We start from the raw sequence: 22,325 nt of genomic DNA on the forward strand, positions 1-22,325 counted from the left end.
TTAACAACAGTCTTTAACACCTACACGTGAAACTCGTAGGATCATTTTCTGCAGACAGACAATCAAACGATTTCCTACTTAGATTAGAGTAATGAACGATCACGTCTCGGCTTTGCACTGATCTAGACAGAAAGCGCAGTGGTGTATGTTTTTTTATGATACAGGAAGCAAAAGAGCAGGCATATCGCCTGATAGTACACTGATAGTACCTGACACTTGAAACACCAGAAGGGTTTCAAGGGCTTTGCCGGCCTTTGGACGTACGCTCTTTTCTTGGAGGTTTGAAAAAAAGGTCGTTGGTCCAGACGACAGTGATTCCCTCTACACATTTTGCAGCCAATATTCGGATATTCCACGGATAAATATGGAGAACGGGTAGACACATGCATGTGGTGAACGTAGGGATACTTGTAAGAACATTTTCTGCAGACAAACAAAGGATTTCTTGCTTAGAGTAATCACACGAGAGATCACGTCTCGTCTTTATACTTCCGTACCTAGGCTAGACGGAGCGGCGCTGTGGTTACCATACATATAAACGGGTCATGCTATAGTCTTCGAAAGTAACATATATTATTATTGCACAGTCACCAGCTGCAATACACTTGAACCCCGCAATATGTCATTTCTCTTTGATAACTTAATTGCAACGGGAAAACCAAATGAACAGGCATGTCTTTGATAAGGTACCTATACTATGTAGGTAAATTGACACTTGGAAATGTCGAGATTACTCATAAGATATGAGACATAAGATAACGATAGTATGCATTTCCTTGTCACACGTCTGTCTCTAAGGCCTTCGTAACGTAGTCGGTAGTGACCATACCTAAGAAGCTGGAGGTCTCGGGTTCAAATCCTGGTAAGGGCATTTATTTGTGTGATGAGCAAGGATATTTGTTCCTGAGTCTATGTGTTTAAGTATTTATAAATGTTTATATTATTTATATTTATCTTTGTCTAAATACCCACAACACACAATGCACAAGAGTTGGGTGTATTGGGAATGGGGTGGGAGGAGGTCACCCAAGCTGCCCAGGACCGGAGTCAGTGGAAGAAAATGGTTTGAGCCCTACACCCCAGCAGGGGGTAACAGGATGGAAAGAAGAAAAAGAAGTACCCACACCACAAGCCTTATTGAGCTTACTGTGGGACTTAGTCAATTTGTGTAATAATGACCTATAAAAAAAAATAACTTATAATATTTTCGTCTAATACTCGTTGCCTGATTATCGGTAAATCTTATCTTCTCGCAAGTGTGAAAACGAGTGCCATTATGAAGGACGAGGCATTGGGATTGGTTGATAGTACAGTTTTTCTTGATATTTAGATTAGATATTTCAATTCTAAACTCCAGCGGGGGCCCCATATTGCTGACTGAGTTCTGTTGCTTTCGTTATTATTTATTCATGCCTAAAATCATAAACAAGTCTGTAAGAAATCAGAACTATGTTAACGGCACCAATCATGGGACATTTAAGAGAAAATTTGGAGTATTTTTTGGATTATTTTTTTGCTAATCACCCGTATAAACTGAGTTCTGTTGCTTTCGTTATTATTTATTCATGCCTAAAATCATAAACAAGTCTGTAAGAAATCAGAACTATGTTAACGGCACCAATCATGGGACATTTAAGAGAAAATTTGGAGTATTTTTTAAATTTTTCTGCGACATCTGTAAAATTTCTACCGCATTATGCTTTAAAAGTTGAATGTCTAATTCGTCTTCTATGTTTTCTATGTATGTGATGATTTCTATTGCAATTGGTTTCAATATTATTAACCAATTAAAACTATGGTTTTTTTGCTCCAGTCATAGGATGTATGGCGCCATTAATTTTCAAACTAACAAATAGCAAAGAAAAATTAAACTTAAGCAGCTCTTTGGCTCTTTATTTATGGTAAAATGTTGCCAGTAATTAAAAACTGATGGTAAATACTTGTTTTACAGGATTTGTCTATACCATCCCATTACTGATGCCTGTTACATTATAGGGGTGTTTACTATACCGGATTTGACGCAAGCGCTAATGTATAAAGTTACTGTATTATACAATAACATTTAAAAAACGTTTTAACGGTAACATAAGATTTTGTCCAACCGACCTTGGTGAAGCCCGACAAAGACACAAACAAAAAACGGTTAAAAATGTAAACCACCTAAACCTACCTGATACCTGATTGTCGTCACCGGTATTTCTTAGGACATCAGGTATTCCCCTGACTCATCCGAGGACCCTATCGAATTGTATCTGCTGCGAAACCACAGTATCATAGATATCATCTATCATAGATGCGATATAATTTACCTGTTGTCAAAAATAACAATCGAAATTAACATTAAATTAATCGAAAATAACAAATTATCAATTCGATTTACGAAAATCTACGAAAAAATGAGGACAATTTTATTTAAGACTTATCGAGGCTTTTTGAGATACCTGATAGGTCAAAATGTACTTGTACATGTAATTTTTACCGATAGATTTTTTTTTGAAGATGTAACGTATTAACAGCGTCTTGGCAATGATCACAGACAAATTTTGGGCGTACATGACATTTTGCTGTGGACTCCATGCGCCCAGCAGCACTGAGGTTGACACATTGAGATATAGGTGAAAACTGTCAATGTGTTAACCACTGATGCGGTAAAAACGTTTATTTTATTTAATCAATGCGTGTGTATTATAGTGTTTAAGTCTACTGTTCCAAATTAATATGTATGAGTCATTATGTTACTCGAAATAAATACATTTTAATTTAATTTAATTGCAACTCGAATTGTTTTTTCAAAAAGCTGACCTCAGGTATTTTTAGTTTTCTAGTACATAATGCCTCGGAATAAATGGTTTTGACATTCGGTAATAACTTTACCCAGAGGTGGACACAGTTGAAAAGAAAATTCAACCGCATAACATTACCCTGCACGTCTGCTAAACTAATGCAACTTGGAGGTAACAATGGTGGTCACAGGTTCAAATCCTGGCTCGTACCAAACAGTTTTTCGGAAATTATGTACGGGAGGCGAATCATATTAACCACTAGTTTTCCTGTGGAAATTCAAAGGTCTATGTCGTCAGGTGACGACATAGACCACCTCAGGTGAGTTCAGAGCCATATTGAACCGTACGGTAGAACCAAAACAAGGCTCATTTTTAACAGTTTTGAATGAGTTAGTTTCACTAGACTTAAATCGACCGGGATATGGACCGACGGTCTACACACCTTTGACATCCACCCGTCATCATCAACTGATGACCCATGAACAAGATGCAAGTAACTGCGTCGAAATGCCGGGAGCTCGAAAACAATACAAAAGGTAATCACGGTCCATATCCCAGTCGATTTAAGTCTAAGGTTTTTTTTTTTTGCAATTAATGACTTTGGGTTGTCACCTATGTTTGGGTTGTTTGGGTTTGTGTAGTCCCCCGTCCGCATTGGGCCAGCATGAGGATTATACCCCAAGCCCTCTCGTTCATGAGAGGAGGCCTGTGTCCAGCAGTGGGGCTGAATTATTAAGAAGTCGCAAGAGTTGTAGCAAGACGTGCTGAGGGCCTAATAGCCAAAATGGCAATCATATATCGACAAACGAAAATAAAAAAATGTATAGAGATGACAGATGCTATAACAGGTCACGTGACTATTTCCATACATTATTTATTTAATCGATTGGCGTTTTCTATCAACAATTTCACTATAGGTAATCTCTAATGTCTGACCTCGCCAAAAAGTGACACACGTTTCTTTAACTCCGCGTCTATTAATTTAACTTCATCTAGCTAATGGTTCGTGTCATTAACTAGCGTGATGGTTTTTATTGGAAATATACTTAACAATTACAAAAGGAGGAATAAAATGTCTTTAGTTACGCTTACGTGAGGCAGGTGGTGTAGTGTATATAGTCAGCATTAAGGACTAGCGCGTACGAGGAACTTTTATCTCCGATTTTTTTTGTCTCCGCCGCTCTTTCATCCTGACCTGAGCGACGCGATGGTCAGGGCTGTCAACACTGCTGCTTTCTGGGCATCCACTGTTTAAGGGAACTTCGACGCAAAAGAAGACTTTCATCCTACTCATAAACTTAATGTGAGAGATAAAATAGTTGCGGAGACAAAAAATTCTCGAGCGCGCCTAGCCTAAGAGTTCGCTAAAACAAACAAAATAAAATCAACCGGGATAATGTAACATAGCGATTGTTGAGTTTATTCGTTCTTTCTCGAATACAATCGGAACGCCCCTATGTGGTGTGTGGAATGTGGACAAGGTAGTAAAAGTGACGATGTAGGAATGTTGATGAAAGAATAGTGGACCATTTGGCAATAATGTCCAGTTAAGAAAGTGACGAAATAGGATTGTGTGTAGATGAACTTGATCCTGAGCCCTCATGAAGAATCTCTTCTTCTTCTTCCTCAGCAATATGCCTCTCCACATGTTCTCCAAGCAGCCCGATTTGCTGCTTCTCTCCTCCAGAGTGGGCCCGCAATTTGTTTGCTTATTTGTTTGAGTTTGAGAGGATTGCCCGATTGATTGATTCATTCCCATCTAATTGGAGGTCTGTGAATAATTTGCATTCATATCAGAATATAAATGCCAAATTGGTTTCCTACGATTTTTGACGAGCCGCCACTTACATTACGCCATTACACATCGCCCTATGAACTTTATTAGACAAACAAAGAAAAATGTACAACTGGCGGACTAAATGCCATAAAACGTTCTCTACCGGTCAACCATTGGGTCAAATAGAGACATATGTTGGTGCAAGAGAGATTCATAACATCATCTTCAGCTTCCTCGCGTTGTCCCGACTTTTTGTCACGGCTCATGGGAGCCTGGGGTCCGCTTGACAACTAATTCCAAGAATTGCGTGTAGGCACTAGTTTTTTACGAAAGCGACTGCCATCTGACCTTCCAACCCATAGGGTAAACTATAGGCCTTAATATTGGGATTAGTCCGGTGTCCTAATGATGTTTTCCTTCACCGAAAAGCGACCGGTAAACATCAAATGATACTTTCGTAGAGAGATTCATAACATACAAGGAAAATGTTAACCGTGAAGTCAAACACTATATGTAAAAATAATAAAATTAACCTACAAAAATATGTCATTCACCATACCTACTGAGAGTAGCGTTGGAAAATCCAAAAGTCAGGGTTGCAGTTGTAAAATTGAGTGACGGATTGAAGGTTCTAATAACAACAGCAATGCGACATCGTCAATTATCTACTGTCGCCATAGAAATTGTAGCAGTCACGATCTGTACCCCTAGTGTAATTTTAGTCGATAGCGAAACGTGACGTACGCGTTTGCGTTAAGTCTCATTTTGTATGGGTTTTTGAACAGCGCGCCAAGCGGGACGTTTTGGAAAGTCAAAAATCTCATACAAAATGACACTTAACGCAAACGCGTACGTCACGTTTCGTTGTCGAAAATATTTACACTAGGGGTACTGATTGTCACTATTATTGGAGCAAATTTTCAATGTCAAGTTTGGGACCGATTTTAATTTTGATTGTCGACATTTTTCTCCATATCGCAAATTTTTTGTGCTAATGTTGTAGATAATTTCACCGTAAGTAAAACTTATTGAAAACGAAAGGTGTTTTGGTGACTTAACGGAAAAATACACACATTTTATGTTTCAAATTGGGACTTCATACTTATTCCACCCATAATTAGGAGCTCTTCAAACTAGCCTAATTTTATCTAAATCTAACAAAAACGTTATGTTTACGTTTATTTTCATTCAGATCATAGCTAATTATCAATAAAAAGGCTAAAATAATGAACTGAAAATATGGTCAGATACTCTTAAAATTTCTTTCGTCCTAAATAGTAAAAGCTCGACGTATAGTGCACACACGTCCAGGTCTTAACCGGATTATCCGCGTATCCTGAACTAGGGCGACCATCCGTCCGGCTTACCGCCGGACTAAAGCATGTTCCCAATGTAGCGCGAGTACGGGCACAGTATAAGGGGAGAGTCTTTATCAATGAAACCAGTAAAGGAGGACAATTCAAACTTATTATTTTGACATCAAAATAATATCTAAAGACAGTCATTAAGTTCTCATGCTCCAATTTACGTACGGACAAGTAAGAGCGAAATGCACAAAAAAGGGTTAAAATACCTAAACCTGAAAATATGGTCAAATTATCCTCTTAATATTTATTTGGTCCTCTTAATTATTTATTTAATCTTCTTAATATTTAGTTGGCAAAACATTTTTATATATACTTAACTCTTTTTAGTCAGTTCGTACTTCGTATGCGCTTTTCGCTACAAGCTGGAAAAAACGTGTTAAAGCTCGTAACGCGTAGCTAGTGCAGGCAATGAATGAGAGGCCATCAAAATTAAATGATGCCAGTCGTCCGTGCGTCTCACTCGCACTAACACATGTACGGACAATTAAAAGCGAAATTCATGCGCGAATAATAACTAGATGACATCATTTTGACATCGAAATGTAGATTTGAAAGGGAGCCAAACAGGAGCATAGCACACTGCCTTCGCATGTCGTTGCGGATTGCGAAGCGACGATTTCGCGTACGGCGACGACTGTTATATAGGATGTTGCAGTTTTCTCAGTATCTTCGTCTGAAGCTGTGATGCGCGACGAATCACGTCTACGTACAAAAATCCGTACAGTACTATGGAGCTCGGTGTACCCTGTGGCGCGCACCGCATCTCCATCCATGCCAATTTGTTATACCATGCGATTTTTGCATACAAAGCGAGATTCTACAGTATAAAGTTAAAAATCGCACCATCGGAGACACCCGGAGCGACGGCTCCAATGTGCGAAGTAGTCCGTAAAGGCCTGTGTCTCGCCCGTACTCTGTAAGCGATTATAATACTATCCGAGACCCAGTTATCCCTATACACTGGAGTTGATTAAATTAGAGATTTGTACTGCTAGACGGCTGTTTTAAGTCCACTGTAGTGTAATGCGGTTGATTATAACGTAAACTTACTATTTCCATACATTATTTAGTTTCTATTGGTGTTTTCTATCAACGCTTGTCATCTTGGCTGGGGGCCTAGCCAAGATGACAAGCGTTGAAGCGTTTTAATGTATGGAAATAGTCAAGTGTCATCTGTCATCACGATACATATTTTTTTCGTTTGGCGTTTGTCGGTATACGCAACATAAGGCAGAGATAGAAAGTTTTTCGGCTGATTTTTGAAAATGAGAAACATATCAACATTTATAAAAACAACAGCCAATACAATAAACATTAATTACATTATAATAGTCATACAATCAATAATTACTAGAATGTAACAGAGATGTATGGACTTTATAGTTGATTATACATACAATTTGGAGATCTTAAAGATCCCCGATGCCAGAGTACTAATACTAATAAGATTTGGAGGTGTAAAGTCCCTCCAAGCATCAAAATCTCTGGAGTTGCAGGCGTACATAGGCTACGGAGACTGCTTACCATCAGGCGGGCCGTATGCTTGTTTGCCACCGACGCAGCATTAAAAAAAATTGTTAACAAGAATTGAAACTATGGGAACATAGTAGTTTACGTTATGGAAAAAGCACATTTCGCTCAAGTACTTCCATTTTAAATGCTGGCAACGCACTTACAACCCCTCTGGTGTTGCTGATGTTCATGGGCGGCGTTAATCCGATCCGTCTGCTCCATTTGTCCCCTTTATAATAAAAATAGGAGATTATTAACCAAGGAATGAAAGGCACCCATTTCTGTCGAGGTAGTTTGGTGCCCGAACGCAGTGAGAGCGCCAATAGTCCGAGACTGAAATGGTGCCTTTCACCCGAGTTAAACACTCTACTTTTCATTTCGAATACAAGGAAAGAAAAATACATGTACATTAAAAAAACACGGCTAAGTATGAACTTCAGTAGTATTTCTTGAGTGTACATTCAATTAACAATTTAGGTAAAAATATCCTTATTTATGGAATGGGGAGTTAGTTATCAGAATAGATATTGTACAACATATCTATTTAAAACCAAAATGTTAATTGCTTACAGTAAAAAAAGAGAAAAAACCTACTTAGAAAAAGTACTTATCGTTTTCTGCACACTTTTTATAAGAACAATGAACCACTTTCAGAGCATGATAAATGAAAAATAATTTACGTCGCCTTACATAATGTACGCTCACGTCTGAAAATATCGATACGAAAAAAGGGCCAAAATTTGTATACACGACTTTATTGCCCATATATTAAGGTAGTGTATACATATTTTTGGCACTCTTTTCGTATCGATATTTTCAGACGTGACTGTACATCGATTGATGAGTGACTAATGTTCAATCAATCAATCATTTATTTCTGAGAATATGGAACAATGTTGGTTAGTAGAGGGTGTTAGGTTTTCTCTTCACAAATCACTGTACCCTACTTTTGATCTGATTTAACCCAATGTAATTACTAACATTATTAGGTCACGTGCTTAGGCACATGACAAGTCTAGACAAACCTATTAACTACATTAGACAATACTTGCCATTTATTAGACCCTAATTGATTTGATTTGTGTCATTAGCGCTTATTAGATATAGGTATACGGTCACCGGGCACTTTGGAAACGGGGCCGGTGGTAGTCTAACAAAAGGGTGGATTACCCAATGGTCCGGCTGAGTTTTACATTTCACGAAATAGCAAAACATGTAAGTAACAATACTTCAAGAACAGAACCCCTAGTGTAAATTTATTCGATAGCGAAACGTGTTTGCCAGCGAGCAATGGAACGCAGCATTCTAGGTGTCACAAGGATGGATCGCATCCGAAACACTCGCAATCGCATCACAAACATACAGCGACACTATATCGGCTATAAAAAAAAAATACGTAGCATTAACCTATAAAAACCAACTCACCCCTGACACACACATACACACTCACCCACATATACACTCAACATCCGGATCGTCACATAATTTGACTTGATTTAATCAAGATTGACACCTATCATACAGACATCCATTCATAATCGGGTCACAGACGTTCCCCACGCGACCTTCCTGCCCACCGGCCATCTCGCACGGTGCAGCCGACTCTTTGCCGTATAAACCGGGAACACGTGTATCCAGACACGTGCAGGTGCTGAGCAAATCGCAAATGGTTCTGTTAAGAATATTCTACGACGCGCCCTTCAAAAAATGACATACGATGATACAGAGAACTTACTAATAGTCGTAAAATGATTTCTTACTGTACTTTGATATAGAATACTTAAATAAGTTATTTTGTTAAGGTTATCACCTTACCAGATTTTTATTGTGTACTCTTTATAATTATAATTAAGTGAATAATTACAAATTAATTAATATGGTCCTATTCTGCCTGAAACACAGGAACTCCTAGTTCAGGCATTTGTAAACTTTTCCTTATCCTTAATCCTTAGTCTTTAAGTGCTAACACTGTACTTATACTGTTTTCAATAAAATTATTTGTATTTGTATTTGTATTTGTTGCTGTACGGGTAAGGCATTCGATGTCTGTGCCTGGTTAGTGACAATAATATAAGATCGCTATAGATCGTGACATTCAGAAAGACGCACGCCTTGACTCGTATTGTTATATAATTATAGGTTAGATTTGACCAATCTGCGCGTCATCGTGGATGACACGAGCTATAACGGATATCAATTGATTGTCAGTATGATAAGGTTGGTAGGACTCTAATCTTTTGAGCCTTTTGAAGAACTCGACTCGTTTTTACGAGACTGCGCTAAAAAAACTTCCGAGTATTTTAAGTCCCTCGAATTCTTTGAGTATTCGATTATTTTTAAAGAATAAAGACTCCATCAACAATTTTGACGGTTTTATTTAAATATTAGTAGCAGTGAAGAAAATAAGTACCTAAGCGTTATTGTATTGTGTACCACCTAACCCAGGGTTTCTTAAAGTGAGCTCCACGTGCCTCCTCTGGGATCCATAGCATGTTTATCAGAGGTCCGCAGTAGGTCAGTTACTGTAAACATACTTATTAGGGAATCTTCTAGTAAACTTGACGAGACTTATGTGTAATTACACATACAAATCGTTTATTATTCTAACCCCCACACTAGGCAAAGCCTGTTCCGTGAACAAAAGCTTATAATAAAAGTAAATTTTAAAATAGGTATAAATAAGAGTTTTTATTATTTTCCTAAAATATTTTTGACAGGGGTCCGAGAAATTGTTTGAAAGTGGTCCGTGACAGCAAAAAGGTTAAGAAACCCTGATCTAACACATAAATTATATAAAAAAAAACAATTCATTTTGGTTTTTTTTTGTAAATATGAGTTTTCTGAAAAGGATTCAAGCCGCTACAACAGATTCAGGCTGTCAGTCACGCGGGGCTTACCCCGGCCCTGAGGCCGCCGTATCATGAACGTCCGCAATAGGGAGTATCACTGCAATGTTCTGCCGCCAGAGTGCAGCACTAGCACCTTTCATAAACCATAGAGTAACTTATACATACTGTGCCTTAAACTGTTTTTTGACAAGTTGTCACAGATAATAAAATATGCCTACCGGGAAACGCGAAAATCGAAATTGAGTTAACTGCCTCTTCATCGCTCGAATATGCAAGAGTGAGAGAGAGGTTAGATAACGAAATTTCGATTTTCTTGTTTCGCGGTAGACCCTCAGATTGTGATGGATTGTGATAGTGGCGCCCCCTACGTAGAGTTTCGCGTAATATTCTCTATTTCTTATTCGCTCTCCGAGGTTATCCCACTCTCCGTTATAGATTGGAGTTCCGTATTGCTTTGACACAACGATACAGAACTGCCCGTTTCCGCCCATTCCCGCAAAATCAGTTGATCCCAGCCGATCCCAATTGAATCATAGTCAAAGCCCACGTCACACGAGGCCTGGCATTGTGCCTCAATCACAGCCAAATTGGCAATTGCGACTAACTACACACCTTAACACACTTGAACTTGCCGGCCGGTTAAAAATAGACGCCGTTAAGTGTTAAGAGGCTATTATGTTGGCAGGTGTGTATGGGGTGAAATTGTAAAATGGAGTGGTAATCTCCAAGGATCGGAAACTTATATATGACTTGAGTTTATCTAGTGCTCCCAAAGATTGTTGTTGAAATATACGTCAACAACTATTATTTTTACTCTATAAGTACGCAGAATATTTAAAGTTTAAGTCCGTTAAAAAGAAAAAAGTTAGCGAGGTCTTTTATTTTTAATATGTACTATAAACTAACACTGTAACTAACAACTATGGATTTTTTATCCGAAATAAAATCATTGTATTATTTATTATTATTATAAAGGCGGAAATCGAATCTAGATATATGCCCGAGTGAAATAGTGGAAAGTACAAACACGTGTATTGAAAACAAGTGATAAATAAACGCAAAGAGTTCCGTAAAGGTTTTTCCACGCCCATGAACAAAATACTGTATTATTCCTTAAATGAAGAATATGTCTGATAAAAAGTGTTAATTCGGCTTACCTCCAGAAAATTAGATATTGCACATTTTTGTATGAAATAATAACATGAAGGAGCAAACACATACGCGTATCAAGAAAATTTTATGGGGGTTTAAAGACCGCAACTGATTATTCAACTTTCAAGAAGAGAATATTTAAAGAATGTTATACCACCATCGAAAATAGTCAAAAATATCTTCTTCTTCTTCTTTACATCCTGTTACCTGCTTGGGTGTAGGGCTCGAAATGTTTTCTTCCACTGACTCCGGTCCTGGGCAGCTTGGGTAACCCCATCCCCAACACACCCAACTCTTGCTCCACGGAACGGCGCCAAGTAAATTTATTAGGGCGACCGTGTTAAACATTTATAGGATTTAATAAAAACCTTTAAGTGACACGTGGTCTCACGTAAGGCGGTGGCGCATGAACTTGAAAGAAGAAGAGACCAAGTCCTCCAGGAGCGAGTCCAGAATAGAACCGGTGTTTTCAGTTTACACGCCAAACACCATTATCTCTATCTCAAAACTCAAAGTCGAATATTTTATTGCGTTTCATATGAACATTAGATGCTTAGTAATAGCTTAAAGCTAAATACAGTCTCGACATGAACCCTGAGAGGATGTAGCAGCATTAAATGTGAATAGACAATATTAACTAATTAAAATCTTGATAATTACAATAATCTCTAAGCTGTAGTGGCTCACGGCGGTACCCATCCCAATATATATAATAATAATTCAGCCTATATACGTTCCACTGCTGGGCACAGGCCTCCTCTCATGCGCGAGGCTATAGTCCCCACGCTAGCCCAATATGGATTGGGGACTTCACTTACACCTTTGATTTTCTTCGCAGATGTATTCAGGTTTCCTTACGATGTTTTTCCTTCACCGAAAAGCTAGTGGTAAATATCAAATGATATTTCGTACATAAGTTCCAATATGATAACATTGATATGAGCTAGGATTTAAACCCACGACCTCCGGATTGAAAGTCAGTCGTCATATCCACTTGACCACCACCTTCTATTTTTGGGATTTTGGGGGATTAAAATCTTAACTTAATCGGACGCAAATATGACTTAAACTAAGAGTAATATAAAAATATCAAGTCAAGATGAAGTTTTTGAAATGCCCTAACCGGCCGAAAATCAACTCCCAATTAGCAGAAGGCTACAAGTCCATTAATTCAGCAAATGACCAGGAAAACTCGACGCCTATCAAATTTACAATTTCATAGTTAAGTTAACAACAGCGACGCAACATTAATTAGTTGCACGTTTAACGAAACGTTAATGACTGGAACGCAGGCGTTTAAAAAGGGACCTCTTAATTATATGTGTTGTAGCCACAGACCACCTCTACTACTAGACGGGGTACATATAAGACAATCGAACACATATTAGGTCTCCCATACAATTGTAGTATGGGAGCGCGACCGCTACAGTTGCGCCCACAAAATACTAACGAACGAAAAACAAAACAGGAGTAGTGGTACTCCTCTGTAATGGTAGATTGTAAACCAGGTGATGAAAGGCACTCATTTCTGCCGAGGCAGTTTGGCGCTCGAAGACAGTGAGAGAAATGGTGCCTTTCACCCGTGTTAAACACTCTACTTTTCATTCCGAATACGAGGAAAGTAAAAAATATTATGTATATAAAAAAGTATGACTAAGTATAAAACTTACATTACATAGTACTCTTAAGGGAGGTAAAAGTATCGTTATTTATGGAATGGGGAATTAAATTTCAGAAAGGAAATTGTCCAACAAATCCATTTAAAAAGTAATAATAATAAAACGTATTTAGGATGTAAAATGCTCTAATGCAGAAACGTATCTCTTTCTGCACACTTCATAGAACAACAATGACCTAATTTCAGAGCATAAGAAATGAAAATTAAAAATATTTACAATAATCGAGCTTGAGGGCTATTATAGTATAAAATGGTGTAGAATACAATTTAGTTGAGTTGCTCCAATAGTAAATTGTACCTATGTGTACCTTTAGGGCTACCACCAGTTTAACACTGACATTTTCGCTAGCGCGTGCGTAACTTACATTCTATGCATCTCGCTCGCACTCTTATTTGTGCGAGCGAGATGTATAGAAAGGAAAAAACAATATAAAAGATAATCACGGTTTATATCCCGGTCGATTTAAGTCTATAGAAAGTAAGTTACGCAAACGTTACCGAATCCGAGTATGTCAGTTTGACACTGCTAAGGCAGTCGTGGTAAGGCTATTTGGGCTCATAGTAAACGCTTTATAAAATGCGGTGTCTGTGGTTGTCGACTCGCAGAAAATGCCCAGAAGCACTAACCAATGCGGTGTCTGTGTAGGTATATAGTCTGTGGTTATAGCGTTTTTAGTTGCGATAAAATGAATCGTGTTGGTTTTGTGGCCATTAATGTGAGAACTGCGGTAATTTGAGAACAAATGGCGTAAGGTGTATTTGGGTAATTCCGTATATCAGGTAAATGCGAAATTGAAGTGTAATCGTCGGTAATGGTGGAACTATAAGTGATGTTTGGAATTGTCCGAAATTCGGAATTAAAGTAACTGTAGTTTAAGTACGTAAGTAATTGGCTAAGCGATGAAAGAATTGAAAATAAATATTTTCATCACATTTGCTCGAAAAAGATCTTATTTCATGCAGGTGTACTGAAGGGCAAAGGGCTATTTTGTTCCTCCAGGAGTTATAATTGTGAAAAAAAAGCTTTTTCTATTATGTATTTTTTTTTTTTCATATAAACCAAGTAGCATAAATGAGTTTTAATTTCAAAATACTGACGTTTATAATTGAATATTTTTCTTTAAATATATATAATTGATTAATTTAACAGCCGTTTAAAATCTTTTTACATAATTTTCAATCGTGGCTGAATGCCGAATAGACCTGTTAAGAAATTACAAAATGACAGACGAATGTTTAATATGTCATCGTATTTAAGAATCATTTCGCTAAAAATTTAGTTTTTTCTTCGCAAGTGTGATGAAACATTGTGTGTAACTCCGAGGGTAAGACTAAGAATATTGCAAACTCGGGTCTTACCACTCTCGTATCCAAAATTTCCCTTACCCCCCTCGTTGCACAATGTAACTATTCTTTTACAAGGGAGCAAAATTGTTGTTTAACCTCTCGTGATAATATTGATACCCGAGCAAGCGAAAGATTCCAAAATTGAACCATGAGCGTAGCGAGTGGATCGAAAAGTGAAATCTATAGCGAAATACAAATTTTTTCACTATACCAACGCGAGAAAACCACTTACTAAAAAATACAAAAAAAATCAAACCAAATCAAATCCAAATGAACATAATAAAAAAATATTATAAATCATCATTTAAAAGTCACTGCTGGTGCAAACATAAGGAAACAACTCAAAATTTGCATTTGATTACTTTGCCCCACATTTGGATAATATGCAACTTTCTCATTAGTTTCTGAACAATCAGGAGGGCCTTTACCAGTTGGTGTGGAGAAAATCATTTAGTCTCACTCAGTGAACAAAATGCTATTTTACTCACTGATTTTTACCCTTGTTCGAGCTACTGAGGTGAAAACTTAATTTCAGATTCGTTTAGTTTTTTGGTAAAAAAAAACTGGCACTTTTGGCACTGACATATCCGATCCTATCTAGATCACCAAGTTCGAATCGGGCCGTTAGGTAATCATAAATTACAAAACAGATAATAATTTAATAATAAACACAGTCCAGTTAATTTATTAAATTATAACAACGCCAAAATTCAAAAGCATCACGAAACTTCAAAATTCCAAACATAAGAATTATAAAATACCGCAAATTCAAAATTTCGCAACCGCTTCGAGTTTCTGACAATACTTTATGGGAAACATGGTATTAGGGTTGCCAACTTGCCACAAGTAGGGTTTTTCTCTTTTACAATATTGCAGCCAAAATGAAGTATTTATGGATTTAGTCGTTGATGGCCAAGCCAAACACGACGACACCTGGTTTACCTCCTTAAGAGATAAACGCATGAGGCGCCACGAGCAGGCCTCCAACCCTCGCCCACCTGGGCAAGCATACACCTGCCGCGTGTGGACGTGGGATCCTCTCTCGCATAGGGCTATACAGCCACGAACGCAAGTGTCGTTACCAGGATGCCGCTTAAAACATCTCACACAGGTGAAAAGGCCTATTATTAGTCGTTTCATTATCGGCGTTATCCAGGGTTTTAGCCACGGGGTCCACTTCGCAACTAATCCCAAGAATTGGCATTGATACTAGTTACGCAGCGGCTTACGTGAGCGATGACTCGCGAATGCGACGCGGCGCGGCGCGGCGGCCATCCGCATTCGGAGATCGCCCACGTAGGACACTTCCATAGGTATTAAATAATTGAATTCACCCACGCCGCGCCGCGCCGCGCCGCTTCGCGTTGGCGAGTTATTCACTCACGTAAGACACTGCCTTAGGGTTCCGTATCCAACTAGGAACCCTTATACTCGTAGTTTCACCATGTCCGGCTGTCCGTCCGTCCGCGGCTTTGCTGCCGTGATCGTTAGTGCTGGAAAGCTGCAATTGGCTGCAACGCCAATAAGAACTTAAATAATGTCAGGAAATAGTTACGTGACTTTTTGTACCATCTGTCATCCCCTTACATTTTTCTTTTATTTGGCGTGGCGTTGACGTACGATTGTCATCTTTACTAGGTTCCCTGAGCTCTTTTGGCATAGCACGGTAGTAAAATCGACTCGTGTCAAAAAAATAGTACATTCTTCAACGAGGGGGGTAAGTGAAATATTAAACACGAAGGTGATAATTCCCCACAGCTGCAGGCTGGAGGGAATTAAAAGACCTGAGTTTGCAATATTCTTACCTCCGGAGTTACACAAAATGTTTTTCATCACACGGAAGAAACAACTAAATTATAAGCGAAATCATTCTTAAATACGGTGACATTTCAAACATTCTCCGCCATATTGTCATTCGTTGTCATCGAAGGCACAAACCTATCCAGCATTCAACCACGATTGAAAATTATGTGAATAAATTTTAAACGGCTATTAAATTAATGAAAATAAATCTTTTTAAACATAAACAAAAATATTAAATTAGAAACGTCAGTATTTAAAGAGTAAACCTACATGGTTCGTATGAATTAGTGACAGAATTGAAAAAAGCTAACTCCCTAGGGAGCTATAGTTTCTTTTTTCACAATCCATAACTCCCACGGGAACAATATAGGACTTTGTCCTTTAGTACACCTGCATGAAATAAGATATTTTGCGAGCAAGTGTGATGAATATATTTTAACGTTCGTAAGTATCTGACCCACAGACTTCACTGGTTTGGTCACCTGCTCAGAATGGGAGAGGATCGGGCTGTCAAGAGGGCGTTCTTGGGACGACCGACTGGTAGCCGTCTGGTGGGTCGGCTCAGGTGTCGCTGGGAAGACAGTGCTTCGCGTCAGTAGCTGGCAGGAATTTGCGCAGGATTAGGACACGTGGCACGCTCTCGTTTCGGAAGCCAAGATTTTTTTTGGATCACTGAGCCAAAATAGTTAGTAAGTAGTTAGTCAAGTATCTGGCAACGGTGACAACCCTACACGAAAATGAGAATTTGCTAAATGGATTACAAACCCGGAACCGACGGGTTTGAATTAATTATGTTATTGTTCTCATATTCGAGTTGGCTGACGATGAAAATATTGTTTTACATACATCAACCCTCGCTTGTGTGAGGGCCCGAGGGGATCCACGAGGGATATTATTAGCGTAGCTGCATTGAAAGTAATTAAAATACTACGACAGCTAAACATTATAATTAACTATTGTTGAAATGTAATTTGATAATCCGCAGTGCGAAAAGCGGAATAAAAAGGACGTCTACGTTTATAAAAAACATAGACCTATTATGACATTTGGACTGTGTCAATGTCAATAAATATGAAGAGCCTGTTTCACAATGTTCAAGTAAAATCCTGAATAAACCTTAAACTATGGAGTGTGGAATTAAGAGGAGTGGCATCTCTTATGGTAGAACTGTTGCAAAAGTGTCCAGCTGTCAGCTATAAATAATAGTTCCAAATCTCTCCAGAGTAGCGCTAAAGTAGCTAAGAACCTAGGCGTTATTGACGGAGTGAATTGTGAATGTCTATGATTTGATTTTTTTGTTCAAGTACTCTAGGTATTGTAGCGCCACCTATTTAAAGTTTTTTGATGACACTTTTTGGTACATGGAGATTTCGTTCCTTATCTCCACCTTCCGTACCTTAAACCTTATTTGACGAATAAAGTCAACGTTGGCGTTTCACAATCTGAGTCTGAGTCAAGTCGAGCGTTTTCGACTTAAAATACGTGAGTGACCCGTTGTAACATATTTAATGTCTGTTTCTCACGGTAATTTTGTTAATAAAATGGATTTCTTAAAAAACAATTATTATTTTTAAGAAAATTTTTAGTTACGAATATACGTAACGGAACACGAAATTTCGATTTTCGAGGTAGGCCCGATAATACAGGGTGTTGATTTAGTCACCTGCAAATCCTGTAATAATTTATGGAGTGAATATATAGGTCATACTGCGTAACTTTTACTATGGGACCAACCCCGAAATCGCGTAAAAAAATTTACGCTCCCATACATAATGTCAAGGTCAGACATCCAAAATGTAACATACAATTTTTTTTCGAGATTCCGGGGTTGGTCCCATAGTAAAAGTTGGTCAGTATGACCCATATATTCACCCCTTACATTATAGCAGGTGACTAAATAAAAATAAACATTCTGTATAGGGAGCAAATAGGCACAGATATGATATATACAAATCGCCGGCAGAGATATAAAATTATTGCCAAATATCCGCCATACTTTGACAGATTTGTCTTCCAGACACATCTGCCAAACATGTCTGAAGGACATGTCTGTACATTTATCTCTAGCTAAAAATAAGAACATTAATCGCTTTGTACATCAGATATCGAGTATCTCAACAGATAAAGTAATCACGAGAAGTTAGATATACTCGTATGGCGGCTACGTTCCAAACGAGTTCTGTGTACATTAATAGTACAATGTGTTAATGAATGCATAAATGACAGATAACAGTAGAGGAGTAGGAAAAAGTTGTAATAGTCTTCCGGTAGATGTCGCTTTAGGCCACCCCAAGGCGTGTTAACATAAAGGAAGGAATGGAAAGATTGGCGCATTTGTGGCAGGTTTCTGTAAAACGTAGTGATTATATGCTCTTTGGGTTTCTGTAGCTCAGTTAGTTTAGTTGCAGATGTCGCCGGTTCAAGTACTGCGGGAAGCGTAAAATTTTCCATTTTTTCCTTTAATATAAAATGTGTAGCACCTATCACTCGCAGACATATCTGCTTGAAAAAAAAAATGGTTTGATGATTGATGATATAAATTTCTTACTATAATTATTTATAAATACCAGGCTATACTCATGTGAGCACAACCACACAGGTGACACTGTCACGTGTTATTTGGCAAAGTGATATGAATTATGATATCTAGGGACATGCCTATAATAGTACATTACGATACAAGTGCGAAATATAGGAAATTCGAAACGAGTGGCAATAAATTAAAACACGACCGAAGGGAGTGTTTTAAATCGACATGAGTTGTGAATTACCTATTCGCACATTTATCGTACAACGTTTTACAGTACAAATGGCCCTTTAAATGTTCGACACAGTAACGTAATATGCAAATTTTCGCACTAGTGCGGTAAAGTAGCACCATATGTATGTATGCTAACATGTTATCTATATAATGTTATAAATGTTATAATATCATGCTAACTTAAGGTTTTTTTTTCAGAAAAGAGCGATTGAACGTTAGTGAACTACAGAAATAAGCATCATAATGAGAATAAAATCAGAACAACTAATCCCAGTTATAGAGGTTTGTTTTATCTCACTAAAATAAATATAAAATAGCCTTTTATTTCTTGCGAAATTTTAACATTTTTGTTTAGAATTAAGTCTTAAGTTCACTTATAATTTTTTAATGTTACTTCTAAAATTATTTTTAAATGAATTTTAATATGTAGCAAGAACCCCGTCTTCGCAGGTGAAGGCCCCCTCCAGAGTTTTCCACTCATCTCTATCTTGAGCTATTCGCATCCAGTTTTGACCAGCGATATTTTTTATTTCGTCTTCCCATCTAGTAACGGGTTTTCCTTTACCCCGTTTTCCTAGTGGCCCTTTCCATGACGTAACATTTTTGGTCCAACGCTGGTATTCGTGATACATGATACATCTCACTAACAGAGGTAATTCAGTGCTAAAGTGTCGGTACCGTACCATAAGTCCCAGCTATAGAGGTTTCCCACTTATCGAGGTCCCACATAACCCAGTTTCACTGTATATCGACAGTATAATGGGACTAATGAGACACCAAAGAATTTCCTCTACCCTACTGCAACCTTGACCTACATATCTGGCTCTTAGATTCACATGGCGGGGAATGTAGAGGAGACTCAGGATACTTGATTCTAGGTGAAAGTTGTATACATACCATATCTTATCATCTATACATATAATAAAGCTGAAGGGGGTCGAAAGTCTGTACATGGAAGATATTCGAAAAAAAGTAGGCTGGGGTTACTAAGAATCGTTAACAGAACACGTTCCAAGAGTTTTTAGAATTTTTGTCTGTTTGTCTGTTTCTCTGTTTGTCTGTTTATTTGACCTCGCATCACGTGAAAACGGCTGAACGGATTTTGATGCAAACTTTACTAATCTGTCGAGAAAATGCCCGGCCAAGTTATAGGCTATAAAAATTCAACCCCTATAAGGGGGGGTAGCCACTACACTCGATTGAGTTAAGTTTGCACCTGAATCTTATGGCGCTACTTAGGAAGGAGGTGCAAACTTTTACAACAAATATGTGCTACGAGTATCGAGTACCCTGCTAAACTAACAGATATGGTGCTGAAATTAAGCCACCGAGGAAGGATTTTGCCAAATTAACTCTAAAGTTAGAAGACTGGGGGGTACGGATATCAATTCAATTTCAATTGTGTTGATGTAATAATACAACGCAATTAAACGACGGTAAATTAATTGCCATACATTACACTGTGCCATCTTTTGGAAAACTGAGTAAAATATTGTAATCAAGTAAACTAATAATTTTTAAGAAAAAAAAACCGACTTCGATGAGGTAGACCGGTGAAAGAACGATTATTGTTGATTTTTGATTTCATACAATTAAATTAAAAAGAGGCGTCCTACGCCTAATTATGTAGAAAAGGAGGTAACATGTTTTTTTTTGTCACTGCACCCACCTTGACACATCAGATTTGCCCTATGGTTGACTGGTAAGATACCCGCAATAGGGTATTCGACTGTATTTAAGATAAATTATTTCACACCATGCATGAAATAAAGCACCAGATAATTATTAAAAAAACTAAATAGGATAGAAATATAAAAATGTGTCTTGAAAACCTAACTGCTTGACAAACATGCACAGAGAACAAATTGCCAAACGTGAACTACCTATGCATCGTTGAAGAGTTCCATTCTGTTCCACTTCATCAAATGTCACTTCTACAAATGTAAATACTTGATTTGTTGATGAAAATACAAAAATCACTATATGTATGCCTTTCACATTTGAAGAGTTCCCTCGATTCCTCATGGACCCCATCGTCAGAACTCGAACTTGACAAAAATTTGTCTTGAAAATCTAATTTACTTAACAAACACAGCGAAGAGGATAAATCGCCAAACGTGTACTGTGTATCGTTGAAGAGTTCCATTCTGATCATCATCAGCAGTTCCACTTCATCAAATGTCACTTTTTTAAATGTAAATGCTAGATTTGTTAAAGAAAATACTAAAATCATTATATGTATGACTTTCATATTTGAAGAGTTCCCTCGATTCTCCTCCTTTTGAAATCTTGAAGTCGGTTAAAAATTTGTTTACTTACATAGTTAAGTAGTGGCAAAATCAATACACATATCAACACGCAATAACTGCATAATTATTTAAAAAAATATTTTCTCCGTCATGAATTATACCTAATCGTAATTTTATCGTATCCATATTCATACGTATCGCCTCTTTTAAGCACTTAATAATGGCTACGAAGGTGGGTACTATGAAAAAAAAATTCTCTGATGTTTGCGGTGTAAATGTCAAACGATTTGGGACTCGCATTTTATACGCGTTAAAATGCCATAAGAACTAAAAACTGAAAATGCCTTCCCAAAAAAAAAAAGCGAACCTTTCACGAAAGTCTCGCAACGCATTGAGGTTACGAAACTATAGCGACGATCGTGATTTTAGGCGTAGCCACAACTACTAGAGACGTTATGCAGGATCGTTCCATCCATTGAAAACCTCATTCGTAGCGTATACGGAGACCTGAGCCATTCTTGGGTTTGTGAGTGATCTATACTCACGCCCATAGAGGAACGGTCCATGCTCACGCAGAAAAATGAGCAGGCGGAAATCGAAGGTGAACATGCAGTATATAATTCCATTAACACTGTCTTGGATGAAGGCAATGTCACAACATAACTAAGGAACTCTACCGGGTGGTAGAGTTCCTTAGTTCCTTAGCTCATTGAGTGCTTCAGGACTCCCAGCACACACATTAACCCTGAAAGTTGGAGTTCCAATCATGCTTCTTCGGAATTTGTCGCCTCCGAAGTTATGCAACGGAACCCAGCTAAAAGTAGTGCAGCTGCAGCGAAACCTTATTGAGGTGCAGATCCTGACGGGGTGCGGCGCCGCAGAAGTCGTGTTCATCCCGCGCATCCCCCTCATCCTGAGCAATTTCCCGTTCCACTTCAAGCGCCTACAGTTCTCCGTGAGCGTCTGCTTCGCCATGAACATCAACAAGTCGCAGAGGCAGACGCTGCGCGCCGCTGGCGTGGACCTGCGCACGGGCTGCTTCTCGCA

The 22,325-nt window shown here is 38.2% G+C and overlaps 1 protein-coding gene and 1 long non-coding RNA gene across 2 annotated transcripts in view; one reads left to right on the forward strand and one right to left on the reverse strand.

The window, feature by feature from the left end:
- The window catches only part of LOC133516507 (uncharacterized), a 219,751-nt gene that overhangs the window by 191,197 nt on the left and 6,229 nt on the right, over window positions 1-22,325 (reverse strand). The window lies entirely within an intron of this gene.
- LOC133516707 (uncharacterized) lies at window positions 15,741-19,365 on the forward strand. Its single transcript, XR_009799263.1, has 2 exons — window positions 15,741-17,750; window positions 19,228-19,365. It is a non-coding gene; the product is annotated as an uncharacterized LOC133516707 (long non-coding RNA).

Source organism: Cydia pomonella, chromosome 3 (assembly GCF_033807575.1).
Source record: "Cydia pomonella isolate Wapato2018A chromosome 3, ilCydPomo1, whole genome shotgun sequence".
In the NCBI taxonomy this organism is placed as follows: Eukaryota; Metazoa; Arthropoda; class Insecta; order Lepidoptera; family Tortricidae; genus Cydia; species Cydia pomonella.